Consider the following 20,657-nt stretch of genomic DNA (forward strand, 5'->3'; position numbering starts at 1 on the left):
ACGTAGATTGCCATTCTCGATAGATTCCAAAACAGCCTTAATGTCTTTTTTAACAAATTCTATAAATGTTTCTACTGGGTGATACATTCTAGGTGGCTGAAAAGAACTAGGTATGCGAAGATTTAAGTCCTTAAGAGTAAATTAATTTTGGGAGGAAGTTTCGGCCAGAGGCGTAGACTGAAGGCCCAGGAAGTGGGCCTTCAGTCTCAATGTTCTAAAGAATTGGTGTAATTCTTGGTCCAATAAAAAAGGATTGAAGCGAGACACCGGACAAAAGGTCAAGCCCCTTTGTAAGAGATTCATTTCTGATGGTGATAAACAATACGAGGAGATATTATAGACGATATTGGTGGTCTCCATACCTGCGATCTGGTCGTCATCTTGGCTTGATCTTGACCGATGTCGCCTCGACCTCCTCGTCTTCCTCGCTGGGTTCGTACTGGGCGAGGCTCTAAAAAAGAGCGACGTGAAGTACTAAAATCACTGTCCGAACTGGTAGATGTAGGACTATACCCTCTTCTTGTGGGTCGACGGTTTCTAAATGATTGCCAACGATACACCTGGTTATTCTTATAATCCTCCGTATTACAAAGAAATTTACTCCTTTTCCTGGCTTGAAGGTTGTCACGAAGTTCAGTTGTAGTATGGTCAAGTCTGGTTTTCAGTGTTCTGAAGTCCTCAGGTGAGAGAGTATTATTTAATTGCTGCTCAGTAGTGGTAATCCTTGACTTGAGATCCGTGATCTCCTTCTGCAAAAAATCAATCGTTAAAACAATGAGATCCATGGAACATTTGTTCAAAATAGATTCGAACTTAGTACAGAACTCTGTATTATCATGAAACAAGGTTGGTCTTAAAGGGACCCTCAGGCCCCGGGGTATACGTTGTACCCGATGGTATTCGGCTAAAGTAATACTAGTAAATCTAGTGACGTTAGTCGTTTTAAATCACGCTCAAAGTCTCTTGTACGGAGTTCCTCAGATGGAGTATGTAAGAATGTTCCAGGAGTGGTCACTTGGGAAATAATAGAAGATACCTCCACCTGGTTGTAGGATAAGGTAGAAAATGACATCTTGTCCTAACTGGAGTATCTCACACCGGCGCGATCATGATAAAAAGGGCGCTCTTTGTCCTTCTCTTCATTCCCGTTTCGGATCACGGTGATCCCCACGTCCTGGACTCTATTTGGCTCCTGCTGCCTCACAGCTCCGCAAGCTGTGCCGTCGGATTGTTATCCTCAGGTAGTTTGTTTCATAGCTTAGACTGAGATCTGTAGGTCATTTTCTTTAATTTAGGTGGCGATCATGTTTTTTATGTATATACATATATGTATATTTTTTGCAGGGGGATTTCTTTCTATTTGAGCTATCTCCATATGAGTATAGCATTTGTCTGCAGTGACTTCCCTTACATGTATGTATACTATATCCCAGAGCGGTTTTCCTTTTCCTGGGTGTTGATCTCCTATTCCTTTTGGTGATAGCCTTTATTAGCCATTATTGGCTCCGTTTGGTGTTTCCTATATTCTTGACCTGGATGGTCTACTTTTTCTTTTTTCTTTCTTTTTCTTTTTCTTTTCCTTTTAGCATATCAGCTGTTATAATGTATTTTCTTTTCGTATGTTTCAGAACACAGACTTAACTTGAAAAAGGCATATAGCCGAAACGTTGTATCAATTGTCTGTGAAACAAAAATCCTTATGTCCACATTTTTTATGGCATCGTATGAAGCTTGCTGATTATGGAATATCTCTGTTATGGAAAACTATTGTTCTCGTATTAAAAAAATTATATGAACTTGATCTTTGAGTGCCCAAGTCAAGGTTGAGTTACAAAAAAATCTCAATGTCTGATGATCTTCTGGAGCACCATCAAAACCATTATCATCAAATGGAAAGAACATGGCACCACAACAAACCTGCAAAGAAAGGGCCCTCACAAAAACTTTCAGTCAGAGCAAGGAAGCCATTAATCAAAGAGGCAGCACAGAGACCAAAACTAGCCCTGAAGAAACTGCAGAGTTCCCAAGTAGAGACTGGAGTATCTATCCATATGACCACTGTCACTTCTCCCGCATTCCCCTCTGGCTCTTCTCATACTTACCTGTCCGGGCGCGTCGCTGCTGCCGCTTCTCCTGGGTTTTCTTCCGGCTCCCGGCTTGTGCGTTCGTCTCTGCTGCCGGGTTGTCCATGCGCCGAGCTGGTCTCCTCTCTTCTTCCTTCCTTGCTGGACCCTGGTTCTCGGCACCAGCATATGCGCACTTCTCCTTCCTACTCTGTCGGCGCATGCGCACTCCTTCAGGCTGGTCTCCTCTCTCTCTGCTCCTCCCCTTCCTGATCCTGGAGGGATCCTGACCCAGAAGTGCTGCGCAACTCCTGCTATATCAGGTAGCCTCTCCTCCTACTCTTTGCCTGATTGTCAATTGTCCTCATTTGACCCAGGTCCCGCTATACCTTGCTCTGTCCTGTGCGTCCATCATACCTTGCTCTGTCCTGTGCATCCGTCATACCTTGCTCTGTCCTGTGCATCCGCCATACTTTGCTCTGTCCTGTGCATCCGCCATACCTTGCTCAGTCTTATGCGTTTATCTTACCCTGCCTGTTCTGTGTTACCGCCATACCCTGTCTGCCCAGTGTCTCCATTTTAGCCAGTTCAACATCTTCTCTGCTCCTACTTTCTGTCCCCGAGTATCAGCTTCTGTGGCAATAGTCTCCCTCGGGCCTGCCCCTAACGCTCTCTGTATTGGGGGTGGTCCACCTGGTTAGCTCACCCTTGGGAGGTTCATTGTCGTGGTCCTGTGGGTTCACTCTAGGAGGTTCGGAAGATCTGACAGTACAATCAGGCCATGGACCCCACGGGTACTCCATCCCCCACCCAAAAAGAACTTCTATTTTTATGGGAGAATCAGACAAGAATTATGTCCTTCCTAAAGGCCATGGAGTCCCGTTTGTCAGCCCTTCAGACCTCTGACCCTGGGAGCGCTACTCAGTTGGCCGGTCTCCAACAGGAGCTTGCTCAGCAGTGTGATACCCAGGCCCACATTCTGAATTATATGCATCGGTGGATGGTCGCCTGCTTGCCCTTCAATCCGCCGCCCCTGTCTTGCCCCAGGCTACAACCCCTCATCCTTTGCCCCATTTGGTGAAGTTGCCACGTTACAGCGGAGATGCCAAGTTGTGTAGAGGGTTTCTTAATCAGTGCCAACTACATTTTGAGTTGCTGCCTCAGCAGTACCCCACTGACTAAGCGAAAGTGGCTTTTATTGTGTCTCATTTAGAGGGGGAGGCCTTAGCCTGGGTAAATCCACTCTGGGAGCCTAATGATTCTTTAGTCTCTCAGCTTTCCACCTTTCTCGATACATTCCGCAAGGTATTTGATGAGCCTGGTCATCTGGCCTGTGCTACGGAATCACTCTTTAATCTTCACCAGGGTTCGCTCTCTGTGGGCCAATACGCCATTAGGTTCCGCACCCTGTCTTCCGAGTTAAATTGGAACAATGAGGCATTGGTGGGAGATTTTTGGCGTGGTCTCTCGTCACGGATCAAGGATGAGCTGGCTGGTCAGGATACTCCGACATTGTTAGAGGACCTGATCTCCCTGGCAACCCGTATAGACTTACGCTTTCAGGAGCGCTCCCGTAAAGCTGCTAGGGAGAGAAGATTTCCCCGTGTTCCTCCAGCTACCTCTAGTTCCTCTCATTCTTGTCCAGTATCTTCCCTCGGCTCCTGCTCCAAAACCCATGCAGGTGGATTGACTCAAGCCAGTAGAGCAGCGTCGTAAAGAGAGACTCGCTAAAGGGCTCTGTTTTTACTGTGGCAGTACTTCCCATTTCCTGCGTTCTTGTCCCCTGAGGCCGGGAAATGCCTCCGCCTAGGACAGGTAAGAGAGGACTTCCTAGATGATTCTGATTCCTCTCCACCTATGACTCTTTCTGTTCTTTTGCATTTAGGTTCTAAACGTTTCTCTGAAGTAGCTTATATTGATTCAGGTTCGGCTGGAAATTTCATTCTGCTCGAGGCGGTTAGAAGACTTCGGATTCCTGTCAGGTCCCTGGAGACTCCTCGGCGGATAGCTTCGGTCTATGGTCAACCCCTGCGGGAGTCTGTTACTCAGGTTACCGAAGAACTGGAATTACAGATCAGAGTTCGTAATCAAGAGAGAATTGTCTTTTACACACTACCCTCCTTATCTCATGCTATTCTTCTCGGTCTCCCTTGGTTGAGGAAGCACGAGCCTACTCTCGATTGGTGGTCAGGGGACATTCTGTGTTGGGGACATCTCTGCCAAAATCAGTGCTTGCTTCCCGTCCAGTTTAAAACCTCTTCTCAATCAACTTCTGTGTCTCCAGATTTACCATCTGCCTATGTGGCCTTTGCTGATGTCTTCAATAAGAGAGAGGCGGAGATCCTTCCTCCGCATCGTCCATATGATGGCCCGATCGACCTTGTTCCAGGTTTCACTCCTCCATGGGGCCGGATCTACCCTCTGTCCACTGCTGAGACCCAAGCTATGACCGAATATGTCCAAGAGAACTTAGCCAGGGGCTTTATTCGAAAATCTTCTTCTCCCGCTGGTGCTGGATTCTTTTTCGTCAAGAAGAAAGATGGTACCCTTCGTCCTTCCATCGACTACCGAGGTCTCAATAATATCGCGATCAAGAACAAGTACCCACTTCCTCTCATTCCAGAACTATTTGACCATCTCCGTAGAGCACGTATCTTCACTAAATTGGATCTCCATGGGGCTTACAATCTCATCCGTATCCGTCCTGGAGATGAGTGGAAAACCGCATTCAACACCCGAGATGGTCACTACGAGTACTTGGTTATGCCCTTTGGTCTGTGCAATGCTCCCGCTGTCTTCCAGGAGTTCATGAACAATGTGTTCTGGGATCTACATTATTCTTGTGTGGTGGTGTACTTGGATGATATTTTTATGTTCTCTCCAGATCTTTCTACCCACAGAAGAGACTTCCGTCAAGTCCTCTTACTTCTTAGAGCGAATCGTCTGTATGCCAAGCTAGAAGAGTGCGCCATTGAACAGTCATCCCTACCATTCTTAGGGTACATCATATCTGACTCTGGTCTACATATGAATCCGGAAAAAGTGTCTGCCGTGCTGAACTGGCCGCGTCCTCAAGGCGTCAAGGCGATCCAACGATTCCTTGGATTTGCTAATTAGTACAGGCAGTTCATCCCACACTTTTCTACCCTGTCCGGCTCTATCTCTGCTTTGATCCGCAAGGGAGCTAACCCTCACTCCTGGTCCCCGGAGGTCAATAACGCCTTCCAGTCTTTGAAACAAGCCTTTGCTACAGCTTCCGTACTCCATCGTCCTGAGATTAGCAAACCCTTCATTTTGGAGGTGGATGCTTCTGCAATCAGAGCCGGAGCAGTTCTTTTCCAAAGGTCTTCCTCTGGTCGGCTGATCACCTGCAGCTTCTTCTCTAAGACCTTCTCTGCGGCTGAGAGGAACTATAGCATTGGTGACAGAAAGTTGCTGGCTATCAAATTGGCATTGGAGGAGTGGCGGTATTTGTTGGAAGGAGCTTTTCATCCTTTTAAGATCTACACAGACCAAAAGAATCTGGCATACATTCGCTCTGCACAGAGACTGAATCCCCGGCAAGCCAGGTGGTCACTGTTCTTTGCCCGATTTGATTTTGAGCTACATTTCCGCCCTGGCAAAAAGAACTTTAAAGCCGACGCCCTATCCAGATCCTTTCTGACAGCCGATGTTGAGGAGAAACCTTCACATATTGTGGATCCAAGCAAGGCCATCTCGGTTGCTCCTGTTACCTTGACTTTGTTGCCTTCGGGTAAGACTTTTGTTCAAGAGCGCAACAGGAAGCAAGTTTTACGTTGGGGTCATGCTTCCAAGCTGGCAGGCCATGTCGGTTTCAAGAAAACCTTTTCATTGGTGTCGCGGTACTACTGGTGGCCATCTCTTCCTCAAGACACCCGAAGTTTCGTCGCTTCCTACCCGTCCTGTGCTAAGAACAAAGTTCCTAGACATTTACCCTCTGATCTATTGCATCCGCTTCCAGTTCCCTTGTCTCCTTGGCGACACCTTGCAATGGACTTTATCACTGATTTGCCTTGGTCCTCAGGTCATACAGTTATCTTTGTAGTCGTGGATCGATTTTCCAAGATGACTCATTTCGTTCCTCTTCCTGGTTTACCTTCTGCTCAGAAAATTGGCAAAGATCTTCATTGCTCATATTTTTCGAATTCACGGCTTTCCTCAGCACATAGTTTCGGACAGAGGAGTTCAATTCACCTCACGCTTCTGGTGTGCATTATGCAAACTAATGGACATGACTTTGGACTTCTCCTCTGCCTACCACCCTCAAACTAATGGTCAGGCAGAACGTGTAAATCATATCCTGGTCACCTATCTTTGTCATTTCTCTAATGTCCATCAAAACTACTGGTCTAGTCTACTTCCTTGGGCCGAGTTTGCATACAACAACCACACTAATGAATCATCTTCCAAATCACCTTTCTTTGTCATCTCTGGACAACATCCTGGTGTACCTCTGCCAGTACCCCTTGCCTCGGGTGTGCTGGCGGCCGATCTTCTGTCCGAGGAGTTTTCTAGGGTCTGGCAGGAGACCAAAACCGCACTCGAATGAGCTGGAGACAGAATTAAAAGACATGCCAACAAAAGGCGTCTAGATTCTCCGTCTTTTCAACCTGGTGATAAAGTATGGTTATCTTCCAAGTTTATTCGGCTTAATATCCCTTCATATAAATTAGGTCCACGGTATATTGGTCCATTTGAGGTGTTAGCTCGTATTAATGATGTTGTTTACAAGTTAAGGTTACCCGCCTCGCTTCGTATTCCAAATTCGTTTCACGTTTCTCTACTCAAGCCAGTCATATTTAACCAATTTCACCCTACCACTGGCCAGTCACCTCTACACTTTTCCGCACAAGATGTCTTTGAAGTTAAGGACATACTGGCTATGAAGAAATCTCGAGGTAGGACCCTCTTTTTAATTGATTGGAAGGGCTTTGGTCCTGAGGAGAGATCTTGGGAGCCTCGAGAGAACATCCAGGCTCCCCAAATTCTAGCTAAGTTTCTTTCTAAGCTTAGGTGGAGGGGGCATAAGGAGGGGAGTACTGTCACGTCTCCCGCATCCCCCTCTGGCTCTTCTCATACTTACCTGTCCCGGCGCATCGCTGCTGCCACTTCTCCTGGGTCTTCTTCCAGCTCCCGGCTTGCGCGTCCGTCTCTGCACGCTCCCGGGTTGTCCACGCACCACCTGGTCTCCTCTCTTCTTCCTTCCTCGCTGTACCTTGGTTCTCGGCGCCGGCACGTGCACACTTCTCCTTCCTGCTCTGTCGGTGCACGCGCACTCCCTCAGGCTGGTCTCTGCTCTCTCAGCTCCTCCCCTTCCTGATCCTGGAGGGATCCTGCCTGATTGTCAATTGTCCTCATTTTACCCAGGTCCCGCTATAGCTTGCTCTGTCCTGTGCATCCATCATACCTTGCCCTGTCCTGTGCGTCCGCCATACCTTGCTCTGTCCTGTGCGTCCGCCATACCTTGCTCTGTCCTGTGCGTCCGCCATACCTTGCTCTGTCCTGTGCATCCGCCATACCTTGCTCAGTCTTATGCGTTTATCTTACCCTGCCTGTTCTGTGTTACCGCCATACACTGTCTGCCCAGTGTCTCCATTTTAGCCAGTTCGGCGTCTTCTCCGCTCCTACTTTCTGTCTCCGAGTATCAGCTTCTGCGGCAATAGTCTGCCTCGGGCCTGCCCTTAACGCTCCCTGTATTTGGGGTGGTCCACCTGGTTAGTTCACCCTTGGGAGGTTCGTTGTCGCGGTCCTGTGGGTTCACTCTCGGTGGTTTGGAAGATCTGACAACCACAATAAGCCGTACACTCCATAGAGGTGGCCTTGATGGAAGAATGGACAGAAAAAACCTTTTACTTAAACAAAAAATTTGTAAGTCATATTTTGAGTTTGCCAAAAGACATGTAGGAGACTCCCCAAATGTATAGAGGAAGGTGATGTAGTCAGATAAGACCAAAATTGAACTTTTTGCCCACCAAGGTAAACGCTCTGTCTGGCGCCAAGACAACACAGCTTATTACCCCAAGAGTACCATCCCCACAATGAAACATGTTGGTAGCACCTTAATTCTCTGGGGATATTGTTTTGTTTCTACAAGACTGGGGAGTCCTCCACTCCTTTGTGGGTCATTTGCACTTAAGCTGTTCCATCCAGCATGTCCACATGGATATTCCCTCTCTGAACCCTGCTTATACAGGTACTATACAGATGATCAGGTTTTTAAATACATCAGATAGGGATTATATACAATAGTTAGGACTGCTCTATATGGGTATACCTTGACGATTGGTGGAGCAGCTTAATATACATTTTTTTTTCAAAAAAAGTATCAACTAAATACCCTGCTTTTTTTTTTTCATCTTTTGACTAGCACTTGCTTATTACTGTGATTTTTTTTACAACAGAGTATTTTTGACCTCACTGTGCTCTTTTGTGTCTTCAAGTTTCTTGGTGGTGTGAACATGTTCTTACACACTTGTTCAATGTGCAAGTAGCCCATGTGTTTCTGGTTCAATGAAACATGTTGGTAGCACCTTAATTCTCTGGGGATGTTTTTCAGCAGAAAGGACAGCAAAAATGGTCTGAGTAGAGGGGAAGACGGATGATGCGAAATACACGGATATTCTTGAGCAAAACCTGTTTCATTCTGTCACTGATTTGAGACTGAGATGGAGGTTCACCTTCCGAGAAGACGATGACCCAGATCATACTGCTAACGCAACACTCGAGTGGTTTACGGGGAAACATATAATTGTTTTGGAGTGGCCTAGTCAAAACCCAAACCTTAATCCAATTGATAATCTGTGGTCAGACTTGCAGATTGCTGTTCACCAGAAGAAACCATCTAATTTGAGGAAGCCGGAGCAGTTTTACTTTGAGGAATGGATGGAAATCCCAGTGGAAAGATGTGGAAAGCTTATAGATAGAGACTTTTCCAAAGCGACTTGCAGCTTTAATTGCTGTAAAAGGAGGCTCTACAAAGTACTGACTTTAGGGGTGAAGAATAGTTATGCACACTAAAGTTTTTAGTAATTTTGTCCTATTGGTTGTTTGCTTCACAATTAGAAAAAAAAACAAATATTCATAGTTGTAGGCATGTTCTTTACATGAGCTGATGCAAACCCTAAAAAATAAACTGTAAAATTCCATGTTGTGAGGCGGCAAAACACAAAAAAGATTTAAACTTCGCATGAACATTCTGTTACTGTATTTTTTCCTCTTCTGGTACAAAATGCAAACCATTTGCTGCTACGTCACACGTGGTTTAATAGACGTTATGATTCATGCATCTTGCGCATGGCAATGCACTAAGAAAGGTTAATTTTGCATTAAATATAAGGAGGCAACTCCATGGGTGCTGTCATGCTGACATGGTGTGATGGGAACTTTAATGCTGCTCAGCTGGAATCCTTGTTATATTTTTTTTTATATGTTAGAAAATGTCTACTTAGAATTGATCAAACCTCCGTTTCTGAAACATATATGCCAACACCTTCACCACACACTATAAACTAGGCTCTCAGAAGACAATAATGATGCTTATCAGTCACTCGCCTTGAGTTTCCTCATGAAAAAAAATTTAAAAAAAAAAAAATTCTCCTGCTCGTATGAGGTTGGAGCTCTTAAAACATAGATCTTTTTGTTGTGCTGATAATTCACTCACGGTGTGAGATTGATGACTATGTGAAGTCCATAAAAGATGTTACCACTATATTTTCTCCTTATGATTTATTTTATCATGTTGTCAAGCTTTGCAGAAAACAGGAAACAAATCAATGGATGTCACGCTTAAATATTAAAGAAGGCTGTAACACACATTTCTATTCAAATGCTTTATTCAATCTTGTAGCTCAGAGAGAGTGATGGCAAGACAGCTTTTATTTCAATCACATTTTGAAAAATTAATTTTGTAATAATGTTGAACTGCCAATGACCAAAGGTGTCTAACCTTATTTGTATATGCAGACGTTCCCGGGCTTGATTTCTTTAGGAGCGTGCAGGATGGAGAGACATTGAAATTGAAAAGAACATAACTTTTAAGTGGAACGGCTGAATCAGTTAAAACCTTTCAGAATTAATGGCAGGCAGACAGCTAAAAAAAAGGCGAAAAAAAAAAACATGGCGTGTACTACTTAATGAAAAATCAAACGGAATCGAAACAATCAAATTTAACATCTTTCCTGTGAATGTTATATGCCGGTGGCAATGGTAACATTTTACGTCAACATAAAAATTGAAATGCTTTGTGTTATTTTTTTTCTGTTGTTGCGCCTGTAATAAGCTATCAGGCAAGTTTTATACATCTACGCTGGTGCTTGTCAACTAAAGTATATCCTGCCTTTTGCCACTAGGTATTCTTGTTTTGGTTAAGTCTAATCAATTTTACAAGGTTTATGGAATTTTCAGCTATCAACAATTACTTTACATGGGATTTTCTGTAAATATATTGAAAAATGCTCTTGAACTCGTTCATCCTAAACTCTCCTACAGTTGCTGTCAGTGAATAGAATTCTACAAGGGGCTATAAGAAACTTTGTAAAATAACGTATCAGTGAAATATGCTTCTTTCTTCTTTCTCTACTTATCTCATGTTCCTGTGCCATGCACCATGTTCCTCTTCAATGACCACATTTTTTATTTGATCACGTTTCTGTGGTGTGACCACATTCCCATGCTGTCTGTCACCATGTCCCTGTGCTATGACCATGTTTCTGTGCTGTGATAACATTACTGTACTGTCACCCTGTTCCTGTGGTGTGACCATGATTCTGTACTGTCACCCTGTTCCTGTGCTGTGACCATGTTTCTGTGCTGTGACCATGTTTCTGTGCTGTGACCATGTTTCTGTGCTGTGACCCTGTTTCTGTGCTGTGACCATGTTTCTGTGCTGTGACCCTGTTTCTGTGCTGTGACCATGTTTCTGTGCTGTTACCATGTTTCTGTGGTCTGATAACATTACTTTACTGTGACCCTGTTTCTGTGCTGTGACCCTGTTTCTGTGCTGTGACCCTGTTTCTGTGCTGTGACCCTGTTTCTGTGCTGTGACCCTGTTTCTGTGCTGTGGCCATGTTTCTGTGCTGTGGCCATGTTTCTGTGCTGTGACCATGTTTCTGTGCTGTGACCCTGTTTCTGTGCTGTGACCCTGTTTCTGTGCTGTGACCATGTTTCTGTGCTGTGACCATGTTTCTGTGCTGTGACCCTGTTTCTGTGCTGTGACCCTGTTTCTGTGCTGTGACCATGTTTCTGTGCTGTGACCATGTTTCTGTGCTGTGACCCTGTTTCTGTGCTGTGACCATGTTTCTGTGCTGTGACCATGTTTCTGTGCTGTGACCCTGTTTCTGTGCTGTGACCATGTTTCTGTGCTGTGACCATGTTTCTGTGCTGTGACCCTGTTTCTGTGCTGTGACCATGTTTCTGTGCTGTGACCATGTTTCTGTGCTGTGACCATGTTTCTGTGCTGTGACCATGTTTCTGTGCTGTGACCATGTTTCTGTGCTGTGACCCTGTTTCTGTGCTGTGACCCTGTTTCTGTGCTGTGACCATGTTTCTGTGCTGTGACCATGTTTCTGTGCTGTGACCCTGTTTCTGTGCTGTGACCATGTTTCTGTGCTGTGACCATGTTTCTGTGCTGTGACCATGTTTCTGTGCTGTGACCATGTTTCTGTGCTGTGACCCTGTTTCTGTGCTGTGACCCTGTTTCTGTGCTGTGACCATGTTTCTGTGCTGTGACCATGTTTCTGTGCTGTGACCATGTTTCTGTGCTGTGACCATGTTTCTGTGCTGTGACCCTGTTTCTGTGCTGTGACCCTGTTTCTGTGCTGTGACCCTGTTTCTGTGCTGTGACCCTGTTTCTGTGCTGTGACCATGTTTCTGTGCTGTGACCATGTTTCTGTGCTGTGACCCTGTTTCTGTGCTGTGACCCTGTTTCTGTTCTGTGACCATGTTTCTGTGCTGTGACCCTGTTTCTGTGCTGTGACCCTGTTTCTGTGCTGTGGCCATGTTTCTGTTCTGTGACCATGTTTCTGTGCTGTGACCATGTTTCTGTGCTGTGACCCTGTTTCTGTGCTGTGACCATGTTTCTGTGCTGTGACCATGTTTCTGTGCTGTGACCCTGTTTCTGTGCTGTGACCCTGTTTCTGTGCTGTGACCATGTTTCTGTGCTGTGACCATGTTTCTGTGCTGTGACCCTGTTTCTGTGCTGTGACCATGTTTCTGTGCTGTGACCATGTTTCTGTGCTGTGACCATGTTTCTGTGCTGTGACCATGTTTCTGTGCTGTGACCATGTTTCTGTGCTGTGACCCTGTTTCTGTGCTGTGACCCTGTTTCTGTGCTGTGACCCTGTTTCTGTGCTGTGACCCTGTTTCTGTGCTGTGACCACATTCCTATGCTGTGACTATGTTCCTCTTTATTGACCAACTTCCTGTTTTTTTACCACATTCCTGTGCTATGACCATGTTTCTGTGCTGTGACCATGTTTCTGTGCTGTGACCATGTTTCTGTGCTGTGACCCTGTTTCTGTGCTGTGACCATGTTTCTGTGCTGTGACCATGTTTCTGTGCTGTGACCATGTTTCTGTGCTGTGACCATGTTTCTGTGCTGTGACCCTGTTTCTGTGCTGTGACCCTGTTTCTGTGCTGTGACCCTGTTTCTGTGCTGTGACCACATTCCTATGCTGTGACTATGTTCCTCTTTATTGACCAACTTCCTGTTTTTTTACCACATTCCTGTGCTATGACCATGTTTCTGTGCTGTGACCATGTTTCTGTGCTGTGACCATGTTTCTGTGCTGTGACCCTGTTTCTGTGCTGTGACCATGTTTCTGTGCTGTGACCATGTTTCTGTGCTGTGACCACATTCCTATGCTGTGACTATGTTCCTCTTTATTGACCAACTTCCTGTTTTTTTACCACATTCCTGTGCTATGACCATGTTCCTGTGCTGTGAAGCTGTTCCTGTGCTAAGATGTGTTCCTTTCCTGTGACCATTCTCCTCTGTAACTACAACATTCCTCTTTATTGACCACATTCCTGTTATATGACCATATTCCTGTGCTGTAAAGCTGTTCATATGCTAAGACGTGTTCATTTGCTGTGATCATGCTCCTGTGTAATCACCACATTCATCTTTATTTGCCAAATTCCTCTGATATGACTGTGTTCCTGTGCTGTGAAGCTGTTCCTATGCTAAGATGTGTTCCTTTCCTGTGACCATGCTCCTGTGTAATTACCACATTCCTCTTTATTGACCACATTCCTGTGATATGACCATGTTCCTGTGCTGTAAAGCTGTTCTTGTGCTAAGACGTGTTCCTTTGCTGTGACCATGCTCCTGTGTAGTCAGCACATTCCTCTTTATTGACTGTGTTCCTGTACTATTGTCACATTCCTGTACTGTGACCTTATTCCTGTATTATGACTGTGTTCCTGTGCTGTGACCAAGTTCCTGTGTAGTCATATTCCTCTTTATTGACAATGTTCCTGTGCTATGCTTATGTTCCTTTGCTGTGACCATGTTCTAGTGCAATGACCATTTTCCTGTGCCGTGACCACATTCTTGTGATGTGAACTAATGATTAGCGAATAGCATTGTTGCTCGGGTTTTCCAGAGCATGCTCGGGTGATCTCCGAGTATTTGTTAATGCTCGGAGATTTAGTTTTCATCGCCTCAGCTGCAAGTTTTACTGCTGCTGGACAGCCTGCATACATGTGGGAATTCCCTAACAAACGGGTATTCCTCACATGTCTAGCAGCTGTAAATCATGCAGCTGAGGCGACGAAAACTAAATCTTCGAGAACTAAGGCCTCTTTCACACTTCCGTCTTTGAGCTTCCATCACAATCCATCAATTTTTGAAAAAGCAGGATCCATCAAATTTTTCTGCTGGATCCTGTTTTCTTCCCATAGACTTGTATTAGTGACGGATTGTGACGGATGGCCATCCGTTTCATCCGTCGTGCACTGGATCAGTTGGAAAACTGCTGTCCGTTGGGCGGAGAAAACGTTCAGAGGAACGTTTTTCTGCACGTCGGAAAATCGCTCAGCGACAAGTCCTGCGCTGTCTGTCGTTGGCTACAATGGAAGCCTATGGGCGCAGGATCTGTCGCTGACTGTGAAAGGCAGGAATCCAGCGACGGGTTCCGTTTTTTTAAACTGAGCATGCCCGGAAGAATTTCCCATCAGGGAAATTCTCTCTCGCTTGCTCTCTCTCTCTTTTTACTATTGATGCTGCCTACGCAGCATCAATAGTAACAAGATATAATGTTAAAGATAATAAAAAATTTAAAAATCGCAATATTCTTACCTTCTGGCGTCCTGTGCAGCATTACCGATGCTGGCGATGCTCCCGGCAGCTACCTTTCCCATGGATGCATTGCGAAATGACCTCGCGAGACCGCAACATCATCAGAGGTCATTGCATTCAAGGCATTACTGGGAACGCTGGCTGCTGAGAGCTTCGCGAGCATCGGTAACGCTGCGTGGGACGCCGGAAGGTAAGAATATTGCGATTTTTTTATTTTTTTAATTATTTTGAAACCTGGGTTGTGTTGTGTATGCAATTTCGCTGCGGAAAACCGCTGCAAAGATGCATACACAACAGGTGCACATAGCCTCGACGGGTCCGTCAGAAAAACGTGCCCAGTGCACTCATTTTTTACAATCTGCACAGGATCCGTCATTTCAACATTTTGACGGATCCTGTGCAGATTGTAAAAACAGAAGTGTGAAAGAAGCCTAACAAATACTCGGAGATCAGCTGAGCATGCTCGGAGAGACCCAAGCAACAACGCTATTTGCTCATCACTAATGTGAACACATTCCTGTGCTGTGACCATGTTCCTGTGCTATGACCTCATTCCTGTGCTATGACCTCATTCCTGTGCTATGACCTTATTCCTGTGCTATGACCTCATTCCTGTGCTATGACCTTATTCCTGTGCTATGACCTCATTCCTGTGCTGTGACCACGTTCCTGTGCTGTGACCACGTTCCTGTGCTATGACCTCATTCCTGTGCTGTGACCACGTTCCTGTGCTGTGACCACATTCCTGTGCTATGACCTCATTCCTGTGCTGTGACCACGTTCCTGTGCTGTGACCACGTTCCTGTGCTATGACCTCATTCCTGTGCTGTGACCACGTTCCTGTGCTGTGACCACATTCCTGTGCTATGACCTCATTCCTGTGCTGTGACCACGTTCCTGTGCTATGACCTCATTCCTGTGCTATGACCTCATTCCTGTGCTGTGACCACGTTCCTGTGCTATGACCTCATTCCTGTGCTATGACCTCATTCCTGTGCTATGACCTTATTCCTGTGCTATGACCTCATTCCTGTGCTGTGACCACGTTCCTGTGCTGTGACCACGTTCCTGTGCTATGACCTCATTCCTGTGCTATGACCTCATTCCTGTGCTATGACCTTATTCCTGTGCTATGACCTCATTCCTGTGCTGTGACCACGTTCCTGTGCTGTGACCACGTTCCTGTGCTATGACCTCATTCCTGTGCTATGAACATGATCCTTAGCTGTAATCTTGTTCCTTTGCTTTGACCACATTCCTGTCGTGTAACTTTAAAGCTCCTGCCTTTGTCCCCTGGTGTCTGCGTTCCTTGTCCCAGCTCCTGATCCGTTGCTTGCTTCCATATTCCCGTCTTACATTCTATTATACATTTCAGCCCCAAATATTTTTTATGTTTTTCTTCAATAGCAGAGGCACGCTACGTTATAACATGGACCACATACGGAGCTCTGCCATGAGCTGAAAGCCTTTAGATTCCAGTTTTTACTAGGTGAATTATTTTTTTTTTTATTGTTACAGAAGGATAATTTTATACTTTCCTTTATCTTTTGTAATAATCAAATTTGTCCTCATTTGCAAAAAATTAATGCAAGTTTGTGGGTTATATATTTTTATATTCTCTATAACTACAGCATTATCTGCTTGATCTGCGTAGGATTAAAAGAACATTTGCAGGTCATTCTTGAAGTTCAATCCCATTAATCCATAGTGTGCATTTGACCACATTTGCAAAGTTTAGATAACAACTAATCAAGAATGCATCACTTTAGTAAATGGGAACATGAAGAATCCTGATATACTGCTAGAAGTTTATCACAATTAGGCCGGGATCACACATGCGAGAAACACGTCCGTGTCTCGCATGTGGAATCCAAGCTCTGGCGCCGGCACTCCAGAGCGGAGCGTGTTGCTATGCGGTCACACACTCCGCTCTGGAGTGCCGGCGCCAGAGGAGGGATTTCACATGCGAGACACGGACGTGTTTCTCGCATGTGTGATCCCGGCCTTAGGCCATTTTCACCACAGTTTTACTTTGTTTTGTTTTTTTTGTTTTAAGGACATATATCACCTAGAATAAAAAAAACATAGAAGATTAGGGGGTGGCCATCTTGTCAGAATCACAGCTCTGCTTTTCTATTAGCATGACATGACTTTTATGGTAGAGTGTTGTGAGCATTAATTGTGACCTGTGCGGAGGTCATTATGCAGGTAGGGGTAGGAGGAGGTGAGCTGTGACATCACATATGGTGAATGGTGGATCCTGTGTTATCTACTTTATATAGAGGTATTATCAGTCATTGTCCAGGAGGGGGAAGAGGTGAGCTGTGACATCACCTATGGTGAATGGTGGATCCTGAGTTATCTACGTTATATAGAGGTGTTATCAGTCACTGTACAGGAGGAGGAGGTGAGCTGTGACATCACCTATCGTGAATGGTGGATCCTGTGTTATCTACTGTACAGTATATAGAGGTCTTATCAGTCATTGTACAGGAGGAGGTGACCTGTGACCTCATCTATTGTGTATGGTGGATCCTGTGTTATCTACTGTATATAGAGGTGACATCAGTCATTGTACAGGAGGAAGAGGTGAGCTGTGACATCACCTATTGTGAATGGTGGATCGTGTGTTATATACTGTATATATAGGTCTTATCAGTCATTGTACAGGAGGAGGTGACCTGTGACATCATCTATTGTGTATGGTGGATCCTGTGTAACCTACAGTATGTAGAGGTGTTATCAGTCATTGTACAGGAGGAGGAGGTGAGCTGTGACATCACCTATTGTGAATGGTGGATCCTGTGCTATCTACTGTATATAGAGGTGTTATCAGTCATTGTACAGGAGGAGGAGGTGAGCTGTGACATCATCTATTTTGAATGGTGGATCCTGTGTTATCTACTGTATATAGAGGTGTTATCAGTCATTGTACAGGAGGAGGAGGTGAGCTGTGACATCAACTATTTTGAATGGTGGATCCTGCGTTATCTACTGTATATAGAGGTAACATAGTAACATAGTAACATAGTAACATAGTAACATAGTTAGTAAGGCCAAAAAAAGACATTTGTCCATCCAGTTCAGCCTATATTCCATCATAATAAATCCCCAGATCTACGTCCTTCTACAGAACCTAATAATTGTATGATACAATATTGTTCTGCTCCAGGAAGACATCCAGGCCTCTCTTGAACCCCTCGACTGAGTTCGCCATCACCACCTGCTCAGGCAAGCAATTCCAGATTCTCACTGCCCTAACAGTAAAGAATCCTCTTCTATGTTGGTGGAAAAACCTTCTCTCCTCCAGACGCAAAGAATGCCCCCTTGTGCCCGTCACCTTCCTTGGTATAAACAGATCCTCAGCGAGATATTTGTATTGTCCCCTTATATACTTATACATGGTTATTAGATCGCCCCTCAGTCGTCTTTTTTCTAGACTAAATAATCCTAATTTCGCTAATCTATCTGGGTATTGTAGTTCTCCCATCCCCTTTATTAATTTTGTTGCCCTCCTTTGTACTCTCTCTAGTTCCATTATATCCTTCCTGAGCACCGGTGCCCAAAACTGGACACAGTACTCCATGTGCGGTCTAACTAGGGATTTGTACAGAGGCAGTATAATGCTCTCATCATGTGTATCCAGACCTCTTTTAATGCACCCCATGATCCTGTTTGCCTTGGCAGCTGCTGCCTGGCACTGGCTGCTCCAGGTAAGTTTATCATTAACTAGGATCCCCAAGTCCTTCTCCCTGTCAGATTTACCCAGTGGTTTCCCGTTCAGTGTGTAATGGTGATATTGATTCCTTCTTCCCATGTGTATAACCTTACATTTATCATTGTTAAACCTCATCTGCCACCTTTCAGCCCAAGTTTCCAACTTATCCAGATCCATCTGTAGCAGAATACTATCTTCTCTTGTATTAACTGCTTTACATAGTTTTGTATCATCTGCAAATATCGATATTTTACTGTGTAAACCTTCTACCAGATCATTAATGAATATGTTGAAGAGAACAGGTCCCAATACCGACCCCTGCGGTACCCCACTGGTCACAGCGACCCAGTTAGAGACTATACCATTTATAACCACCCTCTGCTTTCTATCACTAAGCCAGTTACTAACCCATTTACACACATTTTCCCCCAGACCAAGCATTCTCATTTTGTGTACCAACCTCTTGTGCGGCACGGTATCAAACGCTTTGGAAAAATCGAGATATACCACGTCCAATGACTCACCGTTGTCCAGCCTATAGCTTACCTCTTCATAAAAACTGATTAGATTGGTTTGACAGGAGCGATTTCTCATAAACCCATGCTGATATGGAGTTAAACAGTTATTCTCATTGAGATAATCCAGAATAAAATCCCTCAGAAACCCTTCAAATATTTTACCAACAATAGAGGTTAGACTTACTGGCCTATAATTTCCAGGTTCACTTTTAGAGCCCTTTTTGAATATTGGCACCACATTTGCTATGCGCCAATCCTGCGGAACAGACCCTGTCGCTATAGAGTCCCTAAAAATAAGAAATAATGGTTTATCTATTACATTACTTAGTTCTCTTAGTACTCGTGGGTGTATGCCATCCGGACCCGGAGATTTATCTATTTTAATCTTATTTAGCCGGTTTCGCACCTCTTCTTGGGTTAGATTGGTGACCCTTAATATAGGGTTTTCATTGTTTCTTGGGATTTCACCTAGCATTTCATTTTCCACCGTGAATACCGTGGAGAAGAAGGTGTTTAATATGTTAGCTTTTTCCTCGTCATCTACAACCATTCTTTCCTCACTATTTTTTAAGGGGCCTACATTTTCAGTTTTTATTCTTTTACTATTGATATAGTTGAAGAACAGTTTGGGATTAGTTTTACTCTCCTTAGCAATGTGCTTCTCTGTTTCCTTTTTGGCAGCTTTAATTAGTTTTTTAGATAAAGTATTTTTCTCCCTATAGTTTTTTAGAGCTTCAATGGTGCCATCCTGCTTTAGTAGTGTGAATGCTTTCTTTTTACTGTTAATTGCCTGTCTTACTTCTTTGTTTAGCCACATTGGGTTTTTCCTATTTCTAGTCCTTTTATTCCCACAAGGTATAAACCGCTTACACTGCCTATTTAGGATGTTCTTAAACATTTCCCATTTATTATCTGTATTCTTATTTCTGAGGATATTGTCCCAGTCTACCAGATTAAGGGCATCTCTAAGCTGGTCAAACTTTGCCTTCCTAAAGTTCAGTGTTTTTGTGACTCCCTGACAAGTCCCCCTAGTGAAAGACAGGTGAAACTGCACAATATTGTGGTCGCTATTTCCTAAATGCCCGACCACCTGCAGATTTGTTATTCTGTCAGGTCTATTAGATAGTATTAGGTCTAAAAGTGCTGCTCCTCTGGTTGGATTCTGCACCAATTGTGAAAGATAATTTTTCTTGGTTATTAGCAGAAACCTGTTGCCTTTATGGGTTTCACAGGTTTCTGTTTCCCAGTTAATATCCGGGTAGTTAAAGTCCCCCATAACCAGGACCTCATTATGGGTTGCAGCTTCATCTATCTGCTTTAGAAGTAGACTTTCCATGGTTTCTGTTATATTTGGGGGTTTGTAACAGACCCCAATGAGAATTTTGTTACCATTTTTCCCTCCATGAATTTCGACCCATATGGACTCGACATCCTCATTTCCTTCGCTAATATCCTCCCTTAAAGTGGACTTTAGACAAGACTTTACATAGAGACAAACCCCTCCTCCTCTCCGATTTTTACGATCCTTTCTAAACAGACTGTAACCCTGTAAGTTAACTGCCCAGTCATAGCTTTCATCTAACCATGTTTCGGTTATTCCCACTATGTCAAAGTTACCTGTAGATATTTCTGCTTCTAGTTCTTCCATCTTGTTTGTCAGGCTTCTGGCGTTTGCGAGCATGCAGTTTAGAGGATTTTGTTTTGTTCCAATCTCCTCGCTGTGGATTGTTTTAGAAATGTTCTTACCTCCCTTCTGAGTATGTTTTCCTGGATCTTCTTTGTTCAAGTCTAATGTTTTTCTTCCCGTCCCCTCTTCTTCTAGTTTAACGCCCTCCTGATGAGTGTAGCGAGTCTTCTGGCGAATGTGTGTTTCCCAGGTTTGTTGAGGTGTAGTCCGTCTCTGGCGAGGAGTCCATCGTACAAGTAATTCACACCGTGGTCCAGGAATCCGAATCCTTGTTGTCTGCACCATCATCTTAGCCAGTTGTTTGCATCAAGGATCCTGTTCCATCTCCTGGTGCCATGCCCGTCTACTGGAA

The sequence above is a fragment of the Ranitomeya imitator genome, chromosome 2 (genome assembly GCF_032444005.1).
Source record: "Ranitomeya imitator isolate aRanImi1 chromosome 2, aRanImi1.pri, whole genome shotgun sequence".
Lineage (NCBI taxonomy): Eukaryota > Metazoa > Chordata > Amphibia > Anura > Dendrobatidae > Ranitomeya > Ranitomeya imitator.